Source organism: Cervus canadensis, chromosome 24, assembly GCF_019320065.1.
Source record: "Cervus canadensis isolate Bull #8, Minnesota chromosome 24, ASM1932006v1, whole genome shotgun sequence".
Classification (NCBI taxonomy): Eukaryota; Metazoa; Chordata; class Mammalia; order Artiodactyla; family Cervidae; genus Cervus; species Cervus canadensis.
In genome coordinates this window covers 30,318,092-30,330,913 of record NC_057409.1, presented here as the reverse complement: position 1 = coordinate 30,330,913, position 12,822 = coordinate 30,318,092, and the positions used below count along the sequence as shown (strand labels likewise).

The following is a 12,822-nucleotide window of genomic DNA, read 5'->3' as shown; positions in this document are numbered from 1 at the left end:
CAGAACAACAAGGCAGTGACTGTACGTATCAGCCAGACATCAGACTTCTAGGTGCCAACTATGCCATCCTGCAGTGTTTCTTTCATAAACATTTTCCCATCCAGTGGCAGGCAGAGAGTTTCTCCTTTTGGGTCATGTGTACATTGATTAACATCAAGAAGGGCGTCCACTTTGTATTGTTTGACCACAGTGTTGAGGGCTTTGATTCATGGCCTGAGCAATATGGAGTCTGTAGGCCCCAATCCAGTGTCATTGTGTGGGGCCGTCCCTAGGCCATTCTTTTTTTTTTTTTTTTTTTATTTGGAGGCTAATCACTTCCCAACATTTCAGTGGTTTTGTCATACATTGATATGAATCAGCCATAGATTTACACGTTTCCCCATCACCGATCCCCCCTCCCCCACCTCCCTCTCCACCCGATTCCTCTGGGTCTTCCCAGTGCACCAGGCCCGAGCACTTGTCTCATGCATCCCACCTGGGCTGGTGATCTGTTTCACCATAGATAGTATACATGCTGTTCTTTTGAAATATCCCACCCTCACATTCTCCCACAGAGTTCAAAAGTCTGTTCTGTATTTCTGTGTCTCTTTTTCTGTTTTGCATATAGGGTTATCGTTACCATCTTTCTAAATTCCATATATATGTGTTAGTATAGGCCATTCTTGTAAAAGCAACCTGACCGTGCCTTCCAGGAGCTGGAACTACTGGCTGGGCCCCCTCAGTAATCAAGGGCTTGTAGCTCCTGGCGTCCTGGGATCTCCTGGGTCCATTTAAGGGTCCTACTGGGCCCTGTCTTTAAATTCTGGAAGCTACGAGAAGAACGTTCTTACATCAGATTTACTGGCTGCTGCTGCTCTAAGGCAACCCCTGTTCTACGGAGTGGAGACACAGGGGTGAACACAGAGGCCCTCGCCAGGCCCCTCTGGTTCAGCCCCTATGCCCTCTGCCCTTGTCTTCCTCTACCAATGAAGCTTCATTGGTCACTTCCAGGAACCCTCTCCTCACCTCTGGACTTGAAGCTCATCCCTGTGACTGAGTAATTCCAGCCCCTAATCTTCTGTGATCTCAAGACTGCGACCAGGACTCAGAGCTGAAAGTTAAACTAGCTTAAAAAGTTGTTTGAAGGCAGAGGGTTCTGCCCACCCTGTGAACAATGAATTTGGTCACCTGGACCAAATTATTATACCTGGATTATATAGTGTAAAATTATTATTTTGTTACTTTGAAATTTGAATACGGAGATAATAAATCAAGAATATATCTTCCAATCAAATGTAAATATAATATATAAATACAATATTTGCCTTAAAGAAAAAGGAAATATTAGGGGCAATCAACCTCAAGAAGCTTTACAAAGAGATTCCAACTCCATGGTAGCAACCTAAGTGTATCATACAAATAAAGAAGATATGACATATTCCATTATATATAAACATATATATCACATTTTATATATACATCATATATATATCACATCTGTATATACCCCATCTTATTTTTTATGGCTGAATAATATTATCTTATGCTGTTGTTTAGTTGCTAAGTCGTGTCAGACCCATTTGTGACCCCAAGAACTGTAGCCTTCCAGGCTCCTCTGTCCATGGGATTTCCCAGGCAAGAATACTGGAGTGGGTTGCCATTCTCTTCTTCAGGGGATCTTCGTGACCCAGGGATTGAACCTGCGTCTCCTGCATTAGCAGATGGATTCTTCACCACTGAACCATCAGGGAAGTCCCAATATTATGTTTTTTATATGTATTTACACATGTAAATATATATTTATTTTATATATATAGTGGAATAGCCATATGCTCAGTCACAGAGAGAATGAAATCTTTCAACAACATGGATGGACTTGGGGGCTATTACGCTTATTGAAATAAGAGAAAAACAAATACCACTTATATATGGAATCTAGAAACACAACAAACTAATGAATATAACAGAAAAGGAGCAGACTCACAGATATAGAGAACAAACTAATGGTTACCAGTAGGGAGAGGGATGGAGGAAGAGCAAGAGAGGAGTAGGGAATTAAGAGTTGCAAACTATTATGTATAAAATAAACTACAAGGATATAATCTACAACAACACAACCAATACTTTATAACTGTAAATGGATTATAACCTTTAAAATTGTGAATCACTAGATTGCACACCTGTAACATGTAGTGTTGTGCATCAACTATACCGCAATTTTTTAAAAACAGAAAGAGAAAAAATGTATTTAAAATAAAGATCTAACAATAGTTTTAAAAGAGAGAGAAACTGTAACTCCATATCTAATCTATAGCATCATAAGCTTCAAGGATATCTCAGTTTGAGGCTGAGGGATGGATAAAGTGCCACCCAGTTTACAGATGAGAAAACTGAAGCCAAGGGGAGAGATCAGTTTGTCTGTGGCCCTCAGCTACATGGGAATCAAAATGTGGCAGAGAAGGGAAATGCTTTGGCAGCATCTGCAGAGAATGGGCTGGTGGGTGCATTGGCCAGGGAACAGGGAAGCCAGCAGGAACCCTGACTTCCCACTTGCACAAATAGGTTGAGCCTCCAACTTGATCAAACCCAAGTTTTACAGGATCTGCAGCCAGGCATATTGTCTGGATTTGGAAAATGAGACACCAGTGAGGTTGAACATCCTCCTACTGGCTGGTGGCCACTCACTGAGACAGGGCGTGTGCTCCCAGGTATCGGAGCTGGGGCCAATGTATCCCCAGAGAAGGTCACCAAGAAGGAGAGATGCTCACCTGAATGTCACAGGAACACTTGGTTCAAGAGTGTGTGTCCTACCCATGCAAGCAGGGTAAGCTTGCCAGAGCGGAAAATCTAGGACCAGCCCACCTCCCACCCCTGCCCTGCGCTTAACACCGCTTAATCCTGGTCAAGTCTTCTGACAGCTAGCATCAGGCAGTAACAAATCTGCCTTGAACAGAAAGATCCAGACACCCCAGACTGGCAGTTGAGCTTACACCTCCATTCCACCGCAACCAAAGAGCTCGAGGCAATGCTTTGGATTTCTGTTGTAACCTGTCAAGCTGCCTGTCCCTCCCATGCTCCTCCAGGATTTAGCCTGAGGCTAAAAGCCCTCACTTGCCACTCCCTTTGTGCCTCCCGGAGCCAGCTGTGTGGAGTCCTCCATTCCTAAACCTGCCTGGAACTGATTCATCCGCTGCCAGATTTCCCTGAGTCCCAGCCCAGAGCCTGTTCTCACCGCGCCCACAAAGCCCTGCTGCAAGCCCCTCTTGCGCAGGAACCTCTAAGAGCCGATTTCTTTTTCCTCCACCACGCCTAAGCTCCTATAGCTTCTGTCTTCATATTTTATCTCCTCGGTGGCTCATCAAAGAGAGAAGGAGGACGGTGATGAGAACAATCCTCAGTAATGATTTTAAAAAAAACAAAAAAGAAAGGGGAAAGATCTACATGTTACTCTTAGAATTTTAGCTAGCTCATTCCAAATGGCCTAATGGGGCTATTGAATCAATCGCTCAAATTTTAGGAAGGCCTTTGGAATTCCCCAAGGAGCTCCAAGTTCTTGGGAAATGTTTGGAAAGAAAAATTAGCAAATTTTGGAATCACTTAAAATACACACAAAATATTATTTCAGACCCAGATATTGTTTCCTCCTAGGATACAGACACACGTTGACACAGAAAATCTTTAATACCCATGTCTCTCACATGCAAATCTATGCATATTTCACCTTCACACAAACTTTTGGGGTCACCAGGGACTGTGCGCACCCCAGGCAGAGTTGTCAGAAAAATACAAAAATATATAAATACAGCAGTCAAATTTGAATTTCAGATAAACAACGGATACAATTTAAATATGTCTCAAATATTGCATTGTTGTTCAGTCATTAAGTCGTGTCTGACTATTTGCAATCCCATGAACTGTACTATGCCAGGCTTCCCTGTCCATCACTATCTCCCTGAGTTTGCTCAAACTCATGTCCATTGAGTCAGTGATGCCATCCAACCATCTCATCCTCTGTCGCCCCCTTCTTCTCCTGCCCTTAATCTTTCCCAGTATCAGGGCCTTTTCCAATGAATTGACTCTTCACATCAGGTGGCCAAAGTATTAGAACTTCAGCTTCAGCATCAGTACTTCCAATGAATATTCAGGGTTGATCTCCTTTAGGATTGACTGGCTTAATCTCCTTGCTGTCCAAAGGACTCTCAAAAATCTTCTAAAGCACTACAATTTGAAAGCATCAGTTCTTCAGTACTCAGCCTTCTTTATGGTCTAACTCTCACATCTCTACATGACTACTGGAAAAACCATAGCTTTGACGATATGGACCTTTGTTGGCAAAGTGATGTCTCTGCTTTTCAATGTGCTGTCTAGGTTTGTCTAGTTTTTCTTCCAAGGAACAATCATCTTTTTTTTTTTTAAAAAAATATGGAACGCTTCACGAATTTGCGTGTCATCCTTGCACAGGGGCCATGCTAATCTTCTCTGTATCGTTCCAATTTTAGTATATGTGCTGCCGAAGCGAGCACGGAACAATCATCTTTTAATTTCATGGGCTCCAGTCACTAACCACACTGATTTTGAAGCTCTAGAAGAGCATGGAATACACTTATATTAAATTTGTTCATTGTTTATTTGAAATTCCAATTGAACTGGCCATTCTAAACCCTATTTGGCACCCCTAACCCTAAGGGATCTACCTCTAGATCCCCCACAAAAGTACTCTCTCCTAGCCCCACATACACACTCTACCTTGAACATGAACCTTGATCTATTGTGAATTTTCTCAATTTTCTTCTGAAAGCTACCAGGGCTGAGGATACAGGGAAAAGAAGGCTATTTTCAGGCCCTTCACCCATTTGCCTTACTCCTGATCTCACTTAGAAAGACTGTCAGTGGCTCAAAGTTTGAGGTGTTGCAGTGTGCAAACTCACCAAGAGCCAAAGATCTGTGGTATCCCAAAAGATTATTAGCACACTTATTCTAATTTTTCCCTCCACAACAGTTCTGGTTTGGACTAAGAAAAGGCTGTAAGTGTAGCTTATATGAAAAGTTTAATTCCCATGGAACTAGAGACAATCAAAGAAGTGGTTTAGCTGGTTTCTAAGGTAATATCCCAGAGACGTCCATGACAGCAATGGTGTTACCCTAGAAGATCTAGTGTTGAAGGATGAGAGGTGCGTTTTGAGCTTGTTATGAGTGTCCCCCAACCCTGTGCTCCATGAGACTACCATCACCATGGAAACAGGGTCTCAGGGCATCTCTAAGTGCCTTCTCTGCTCATCACCTAGAGAGCTGTGTATCCTCCAAGTTGGTGTGCTCTCTCCTAGTGGATAAAAGCAAAGATCTCCCAAGTGCCTGGTAGGATTCCTTGAAACATCTCTGTCAGAGACCTTTCCCTTGTTGGGTACAGATCAACAGAATCCCTCATGTTTTTGACTTCTCCTAAAACAAATTCAGCGTCCAAAGCTCAGGATTGTAGCTGGAAGTTTGGCAATGGGCCTGGAAGAGTGGAGAAGGAGGCATACTACCCAGGTTTCCAAAGCTGACACACCTCAGAGACCTGTACTACAAACCATCTTCCTCTGAGCATCTATGTCCAGGTTGGCAGAATGAGTTTACTTAACCAGTCAGGTACTATCAGGAGAATCAAAGAAAGACTGGCTGTGAATATATGGTGAATTTTCAGAGGCATAGCCTCAAGATCTGAGACAAGAGACATCTTTCGAGAGAAAGATATGGTTTAAGGTTTCAAAATGGGTTTTATATCTCCAGGATCTCTCTGCTGAGAAACTCCGGCTCTTTTGGATGCAGAAAAAAAGATCTCCAGTCTCCTGGAACCCAAAGAATTTGGAGGGAAAAAAGAGAGCACTACAAGGATTCCAGGGGGAATAAAAAGAATTATGAAAGGACAGATCTAAACTTTAGCAAGAGGGCCAGTGTTCAGCACATCAGGAATTTCCTAAGAGTAAAAGATCCCTATGCATGAAAACTGACAGGATGATGAACTCTTACCACACAACCTCTTATAGAGTTGACATTCCATAATGACACACAATCCCAACATGCTTCAAGGTGAGAGAAGAGGACTTCCGTGAGAGCCCAGCACTACTGCAAATCAGAAAATCCATGAAGATGTTTTAGTAAAAGCTCTTTGGTTGTCAAGAGCAGAAACTTTCTCCAGTTAGTCATGGTTGTTGAGAGGGTAGCAGAAATGCCATGGAATCGTGAGGAAAATCATGGGACTGTGGAACAAGAAAACCAAGAGCCTATGTGAGTCAGGGCCTTTTGCTGCTGAGTACGTGTTCATCTTGTCATCCCATTACTCCAGTCTCCTAAGAGACTTCTTAGCTCTGGTGACCACCACCAACCGGTCCTTGCTTCAGTGTCTTTTATTCGCATTTATGTAAGGGAAAATCTAATCAGCCCAGCCTCACCCATTGGCGAGCCATGATGGGGTCAGGTATCCTACCCGGAGTCAATCACTGTGATTGGCAGAGAGGATTAGGGCACTGAGCTTTGGTAAGCATGAGTAGGGGCAGGGCCATCATCATTAAGCCTGACAAGAGGAGAGGAAGGAGGACAATGAGAAGAGAAGACATCTTTAAAAGATGTGGCCCTACTTTGTGTCCACTACCCATAATGAGTATGAAAGTTGAAGCCCATTCATTTAGTGGACTGAATGATAAGAATTTTACATATATTATCCTGTTAAGTATTCCCTTCCTCTACAGTAGGTTTATTTCCATTTTATAAGTAAGGAAAACTAAAACTCAGAAAGGTAACTCACCAGGATCACTCAGCTAAATGGTTCAACTCAAGTCTATATGACTCCTAACCAGTATGTATTCTGGTTACATTCTGGCCACAGCCACCAAACAAGGTTTTCTCTCTACAAATGGAGTCAAATCCAACACACACAAAAAAAGGCAATCTACTCCCTAAAGCACCCTAAATAAAATGAAAGAGAAGGGAGGAAGGCCAGATAGAGGGAAAATGGATTTGCTTTTCCTGAGGAAATAGAAAGGATGAAATGGTAGAAAAATGGAGGAAGTTTGGACCATTGGGGACCCTGGGTAGGGTTGGGAAGGGCAGAGAAAATGAAATCCAAGGCCATAGAAAAGTACTCACTTTAAATAAGTGATCTTTTTTGTTTGTTTTTGTTTTCCTTTGTTCCTGTACCAGAAGTGCCAATAAAAATTAAAAAAAAAAAAACAAAAAAACCCTGCCATTGCTCCAGCAACAGAGCCAGGACTCTGCAAGCCCTTTGCCAGGTCAAGAGCTTTCTCTACTTCCCCCACCCCCAACATTTCCGTTGTCGAGATGAGGGGCAGAGGTTTGCTGAGACACACCAGTCAGAAGACGTGACAGAAGTTCAGACCTCACTTGAATTAGCAAGGAAGCTAAAGAGAGGCATGAGGGGTGAGGGGCACCATGAAAGAAGTATTAGTCACTCAGTCGTGTCCGAGTCTCTGCAACCCCATGGACTGTAGCCCATCAGTCTCCCATGGGGGGCACCATGGGCTCGGCCCAATTATAACCTAAAGACAGTGACAGAAGTGGAGACCAAAAACAAATCCCGAAGCTACTCCACAGAGAAAGTAAGAGGAAGGAAACAGAGAGAAATGAACACAGCTAAAACACACACACAGAGACCCCTAAAGACCTAGAGATAGACATAAATACACAGAGAGAAACATAGACCAGGGAGGAGGGAAAGCTGCCTTGTTTATTCTTGTGAAAGGCATCTGGATTTCTCAGTGCGATCCTGACTTGGGCTTTTTCCTCATTTTCCAACTGGACTGAATGGTGCAATGCCTGGCATGAGAGGTGGTGTGAGTCAGTCGCAGATCCAAGTCCATCCCTCTGCCCCCTGCCCTGCTCTTTGCCAGACCACACAGCCTCCCCACCCCTCCTGCCAAGCCTGGCTTAGCTCACTGTCCAGGTAACACACTTCAAAGACTTGGGGGTGAGATGGAGTGGGCTGGACCAACCTCCTAGGAAAGGAGTAGATTCCCCTCCCAGACCAAACACTTCTCGACAATTTTCTTGAATGTCTTCGCTTCCTCTCATATCCCTAATACTTTGAATGACCCCTGGAAGTTAGAATTGGAAAACCTGATTTTTTTCACCAGGGCTTTATTGTCTTTCTCTTTTGCACTGCCAGCCTGGGCGGCTTTAGTGTCGTGGGGTTGACCAGATGTCAGCCAATGCCAAAGACAGCCTGGCAACAATGGAGTCTATATGTTCATCCCTGGAGTTGGTTATGATCTCCACGGCAATCAGAAACAAAAGGAGGGGCTCAAGTGACCAGAGGGCTTCCCAGGTGGCCCTAGAGGTAAAGAAGCTGGCTGCCAATGCAGGAGATGTAAGAAATGCAGGTTCGATCCCTGGGTCAGGAAGATCCCCTAGAGGAGGGCGTGGCAACACATTCTAGTATTCTTGCCTAGAGAATGCCACGGAAAGAGGAGCCTAATGCGCAAGCTCCACGGGGTCACAAACAGTCAGACACGACTGAAGTGACTTGCATGCATGCAAGTGACCAGAAGCCATAGGACATCAACTAAAGTGTGTATTATTAGGATACTCCCGAGTGTGGGTCTTAAGGCCCCCAGGCTGCCTACATCTCTTAAGGTATTTCCTTTAGACTACTGTGTCCTAACTATATATGTCCAATTTCTTATAGAAAACTGTAAAGATCTATGCACTCAAACACACTCATCTTTGTGTCTCTGATAACACAAAGTGAAAGACAGTGCCTGGGGTAAAGTGCTCTCATTCAACATCTGCTAACTTGAGTTCATTTGCTGGTATCTTCCTCTGACTTTTTTGAAACACTACAGAACTTGAGAAGCTTGAAAATAATTTAATATTTCTTCCTCTCCTAAGTCTTTTCTCTCTTGCCAGTTAGATCTATGCATGAGATTTAGTACTCATGCATAGGACTCAAAGTCCTATTATTGTACCAGTGGGGAATCTGAGGACAAAATGGCATTGACCTGTCAAACACTGGGGTAGGCAGTGTTCCAGAATGACCCCCAATGACCCATATACTCTTCTCTAATCTCCTCCCCTTGAGTGTTGGTGGGACATGTAACTTGCTTCTAACCACTAGAATATGGCAATAGAATGCCAACTCCTGTGATTATGTCACCTTATATGGCAAAGGTAAAGGGACTTTGCAGATTCAATTAATTTGCAGTTGACTTTGAGTGAATCAAAAGGTAGATTATCCTGGGTGGGCCTGCCCTAATCAGTTCAGTTCAGTCACTCAGTTGTGTCCAACTCTTTGCAACCCCATGGACTGCAGCTCACCAGGCCTCCCCATCCATCACCAACTCCCAGAGTTTACTCAAACTCATGTCCATCAAATCGGTGGTGCCATCCAACCATCTCATCCTCTGTTGTCCCCTTCTCCTCATGCCTTCAATCTTTCCCAGGATCAGGGTCTTTTCCAATGAGTCAGTTCTTTGCATCAGGTATTGGAGTTTCTGCTTCAGCAGAATGAATATTCAGGGTTGATTTCCTTTAAGATTGACTGATTTAATCTCCTGGCTGTCCAAGGGACTCTCAGGAGTCTTCTTCAACACCAGTTCAAAAGCATCAATTTTTCAGCACCCAGCCTTCTTTATGGTCCAACTCTCACATGCATACATGACTACGGGGAAAACCATAGCTTTGACTAGATGGACCTTTGTCAGCAAAGTAATGTCTCTGCTTTTTAATATGCTGTCTAGGTTGGTCATAGCTTTTCTTCAAAGGAGTAGATGTCTTTTAATTTCATGGCTGCAGTCACCATGTGCAGTGATTTTGGAACCCAAGAAAATAAAGTCTGTCATTGTTTCCATTGTTTCCCCATCTACTTGCCATGAGGTGATGGGACCGGATGCCATGATCTTTTTTGAATGTTGAGTTTTAAGCCAACTTTTTCACCCTCCTCTTTCACTTTCATCAAGCAGCTCTTCAGTTCCTCTTCACTTTCTGTCACAAGGGTAGTGTCAGCTGCATATCTGAGGTTATAGATATACCCTAATGAGGTGAACTATTAAAAGAGGCTCTAAATGTTCCTTGAAGTTAGAAACTCAAACCAGCAGAGGTTATCCTTCTCCTCCTCCCTTTCTTCTCGTTCTCTCTCTCCTGGAACAGATAATTGTTGGTTGTGGGTACAGAGGTTTGCCATCTGTGGAGTCGGGGAGTCACATCCACCTCTGAGTTTCCTGGGACTCCTCTCTCCTGCCCAGTCCATCCCAGCTGTTTCAAAGGTTACTTTCTCTCCACATGCCCCAATCTCTTCCTACCTTGACATGATGACCAGTTCTTGACTTCTTTCACCAAGTTCAAATCAAACAAGTGTCCTCCATCACTTCTTCCTCCCAGTACCACCTCTCTGCCTTCCTGGGAAACTGAATAATAACCAGTTTCCAGGCAATAACTTGGATTCTCCTCCTAAACTCAGAACAAGGTGCTCTTCTCTGCATAGAGCTTTCCCTCTGGGCACTCATGCTCATACTGCCACGATTCTGTGGACAGTCCTTAGATCTCTCCCACCATCCCTGAGGTCTTCTCTGCGCTCAGGGCAACTTCAGCGGATGTACCCTGTCTGCCACCTTCTCTCCGTCTTTTTTCAGTGCTTCCTCCATCTGGATTATCTGCCTCCCACTCCATCCTCTCAGATGTCCAAACTCTGAAACCTCAAAGTCGCTTGTCCTCCACTAACCCACTTTCCTCAAATATTCTTTTATTGGTCACCGATTTCTTCTTCCATAATATAGAAGGAAAGCATCTCTCTATTTATTATGTAGTAATGTTTGGGTGAATTTTCAGCATGCAAGAAGAAAGAAGCTCCATAAATATAACCATGTACCTGAAGCTGAAGCATTATGTTTTCATTTTGCTTTAAAAGCTCAGTCAAAGGGAATGGAAGAAGTGAAGAGAGCTGTGTATACGGGTCAGGACAGCCATGGAATGGGCTTCCCCTAGTGGCTCAGCGATATCCACCTGCAAAGCAGGAGACGCAGGTTCACCTGGATCATGAAGATCCCCTAGAGAAGGAAATGGCAACCCACTCCATATAGGCTACATACTATAGGGTCGCAAAGAGTTGGACACAACTGAGCAACTACATGGAGTGGTAGAGCTATGGAATAATGGTTGCTTCCAGCTGAAGAATGGACTCATGGGGATTTATTATACTATTCTCTCTACTTTTATGAATACTTGACAGTCTCCATGATAAAAATAAGATGCATTTTGTAATAAAATTAACTATCCAATTAAATCTTTTTTTTAACACAAAAACATTTTGCGTTGGGGTAGAGCTGATTAGCAATGTTGTGGTGGGTTCAGGGGGACAGCTGAGGGTCTCAGCCATATGTATACATGTATCCATTCTCCCCCAAACCACCCTGCCACCCAGTAAATTAAAAAAAAAAAAAAAATCAGAGTAGGGTGGGGCAGTGCTGCTTTCATAATCTCAAAGGGTAATGATAGTCTGAAAGTGAATTGTAACACACCTCTCGAACCCAGGTTTCTCCCCAGCCCCCAACCAGCCTGCATCCTGTGATTTGCCAGGGGCTATGAGCATTTGTGACATCTGTTCTACAGCTGCGAGAAAACAGCTAAGTAGATGGATAGCTATATATACGCATAGGTGGTGACAATCAGTAAATTATTAGTGTGTTTTCAGCTTTCAGTCACTTGTTTTTAGACCATGACAACTCCCCTCTGGGTCTCTAAAATACAGAGCATTGTCTCCTCAAACTACCACAACTGACACGCCAGTTCCTGCCTGAGTCCAAGATTTATATAGAATTCCTGGTTTTCAGACCAGGGCACCATATGACAAAGGTGGTCAGATCTTTGGGACCTGAGCTGAGCTGGTGGTTTGTGGAGCAGAGAGTCATTGCACCAGACAAAGTGGGTATGCATCTTTCTGAAGACTAAATAAAACCCCTGTACCTTTCCAGCCTGTGGCTCCTGATGTGGCTTTTGAGTCTTCTTTGGAGAATTCCACGGACAGAGGAGCCTGGTGAGCTACAATCTGCGGGCTTGAAAAGGGTCGGACACGACTGAGTGACTAACCCACACAGACACACACATTTCCAGCCTGTGGCTCCTGATGTAGATTTTGACTCTCAACTTCTCGAGCCAATATTGACCTCGTGGGTTTCTTTCCAGACTCCCAGGGTAGAGTTGGGTGCCCTTCATTCCCAAGTCCTAGTCCTGGCCAAATCAAGTCCCAGGAAGTGCTCCAAGTAGGCTCCAGCTGGCTCTAACACAGGCCCCTCCGCCCCCCACCAACACCCCCACTACCCACTGCCATCTGGCCAGGTTTCTAACTGGCTGCAGAGACTAAGTGATTGGGGAGGATTTAATAACTATCAACAGAGGAAATTAAAATTTGTTTGATTTCATTTCCTTCCCCTTTAATACTTGGCAGTCGAGAAAAGATAACTAGAGAAAGAGTCTGGCTAACTGAGAAATCAGTCCAAAGGTGGGGGGGTGGTGGGAATGGGAAGGAAGTAAGGGGAAAGAAACAGACTTTGTTCACTTATTCACAAAACTTCAGTGTCTGCAGCGTGCCCATCGCTGTTCTAAGCACCTAACAACGCGATGGTGAACACAACTGTCCAATCGCCTGGTCTCAGGGCACTTTCTAGACATAAACAGGCCAGGAGAGACAATGAGAATGAAGAAGATCTGAAAATTCCAGCTATAAAACTACCCGATGGAAAGGGGACTGAAGAAGTGAATAATGATAACTACCACAGGGGTGTTAACTCCGTGTTGTAGACCAAATTGTGTCCCCACAAAATTCACATGTTGAAATCCTCACTCCCAGAATGTGCC

General features: G+C 44.0%; 1 non-coding gene across 1 annotated transcript; it reads right to left on the bottom strand.

The window, feature by feature from the left end:
• Positions 1-4,395: 4,395 nt before the first annotated feature.
• Positions 4,396-4,502, bottom strand: LOC122426964. Its single transcript, XR_006265309.1, has one exon. It is a non-coding gene; the product is annotated as a U6 spliceosomal RNA (small nuclear RNA).
• Positions 4,503-12,822: the final 8,320 nt, after the last annotated feature.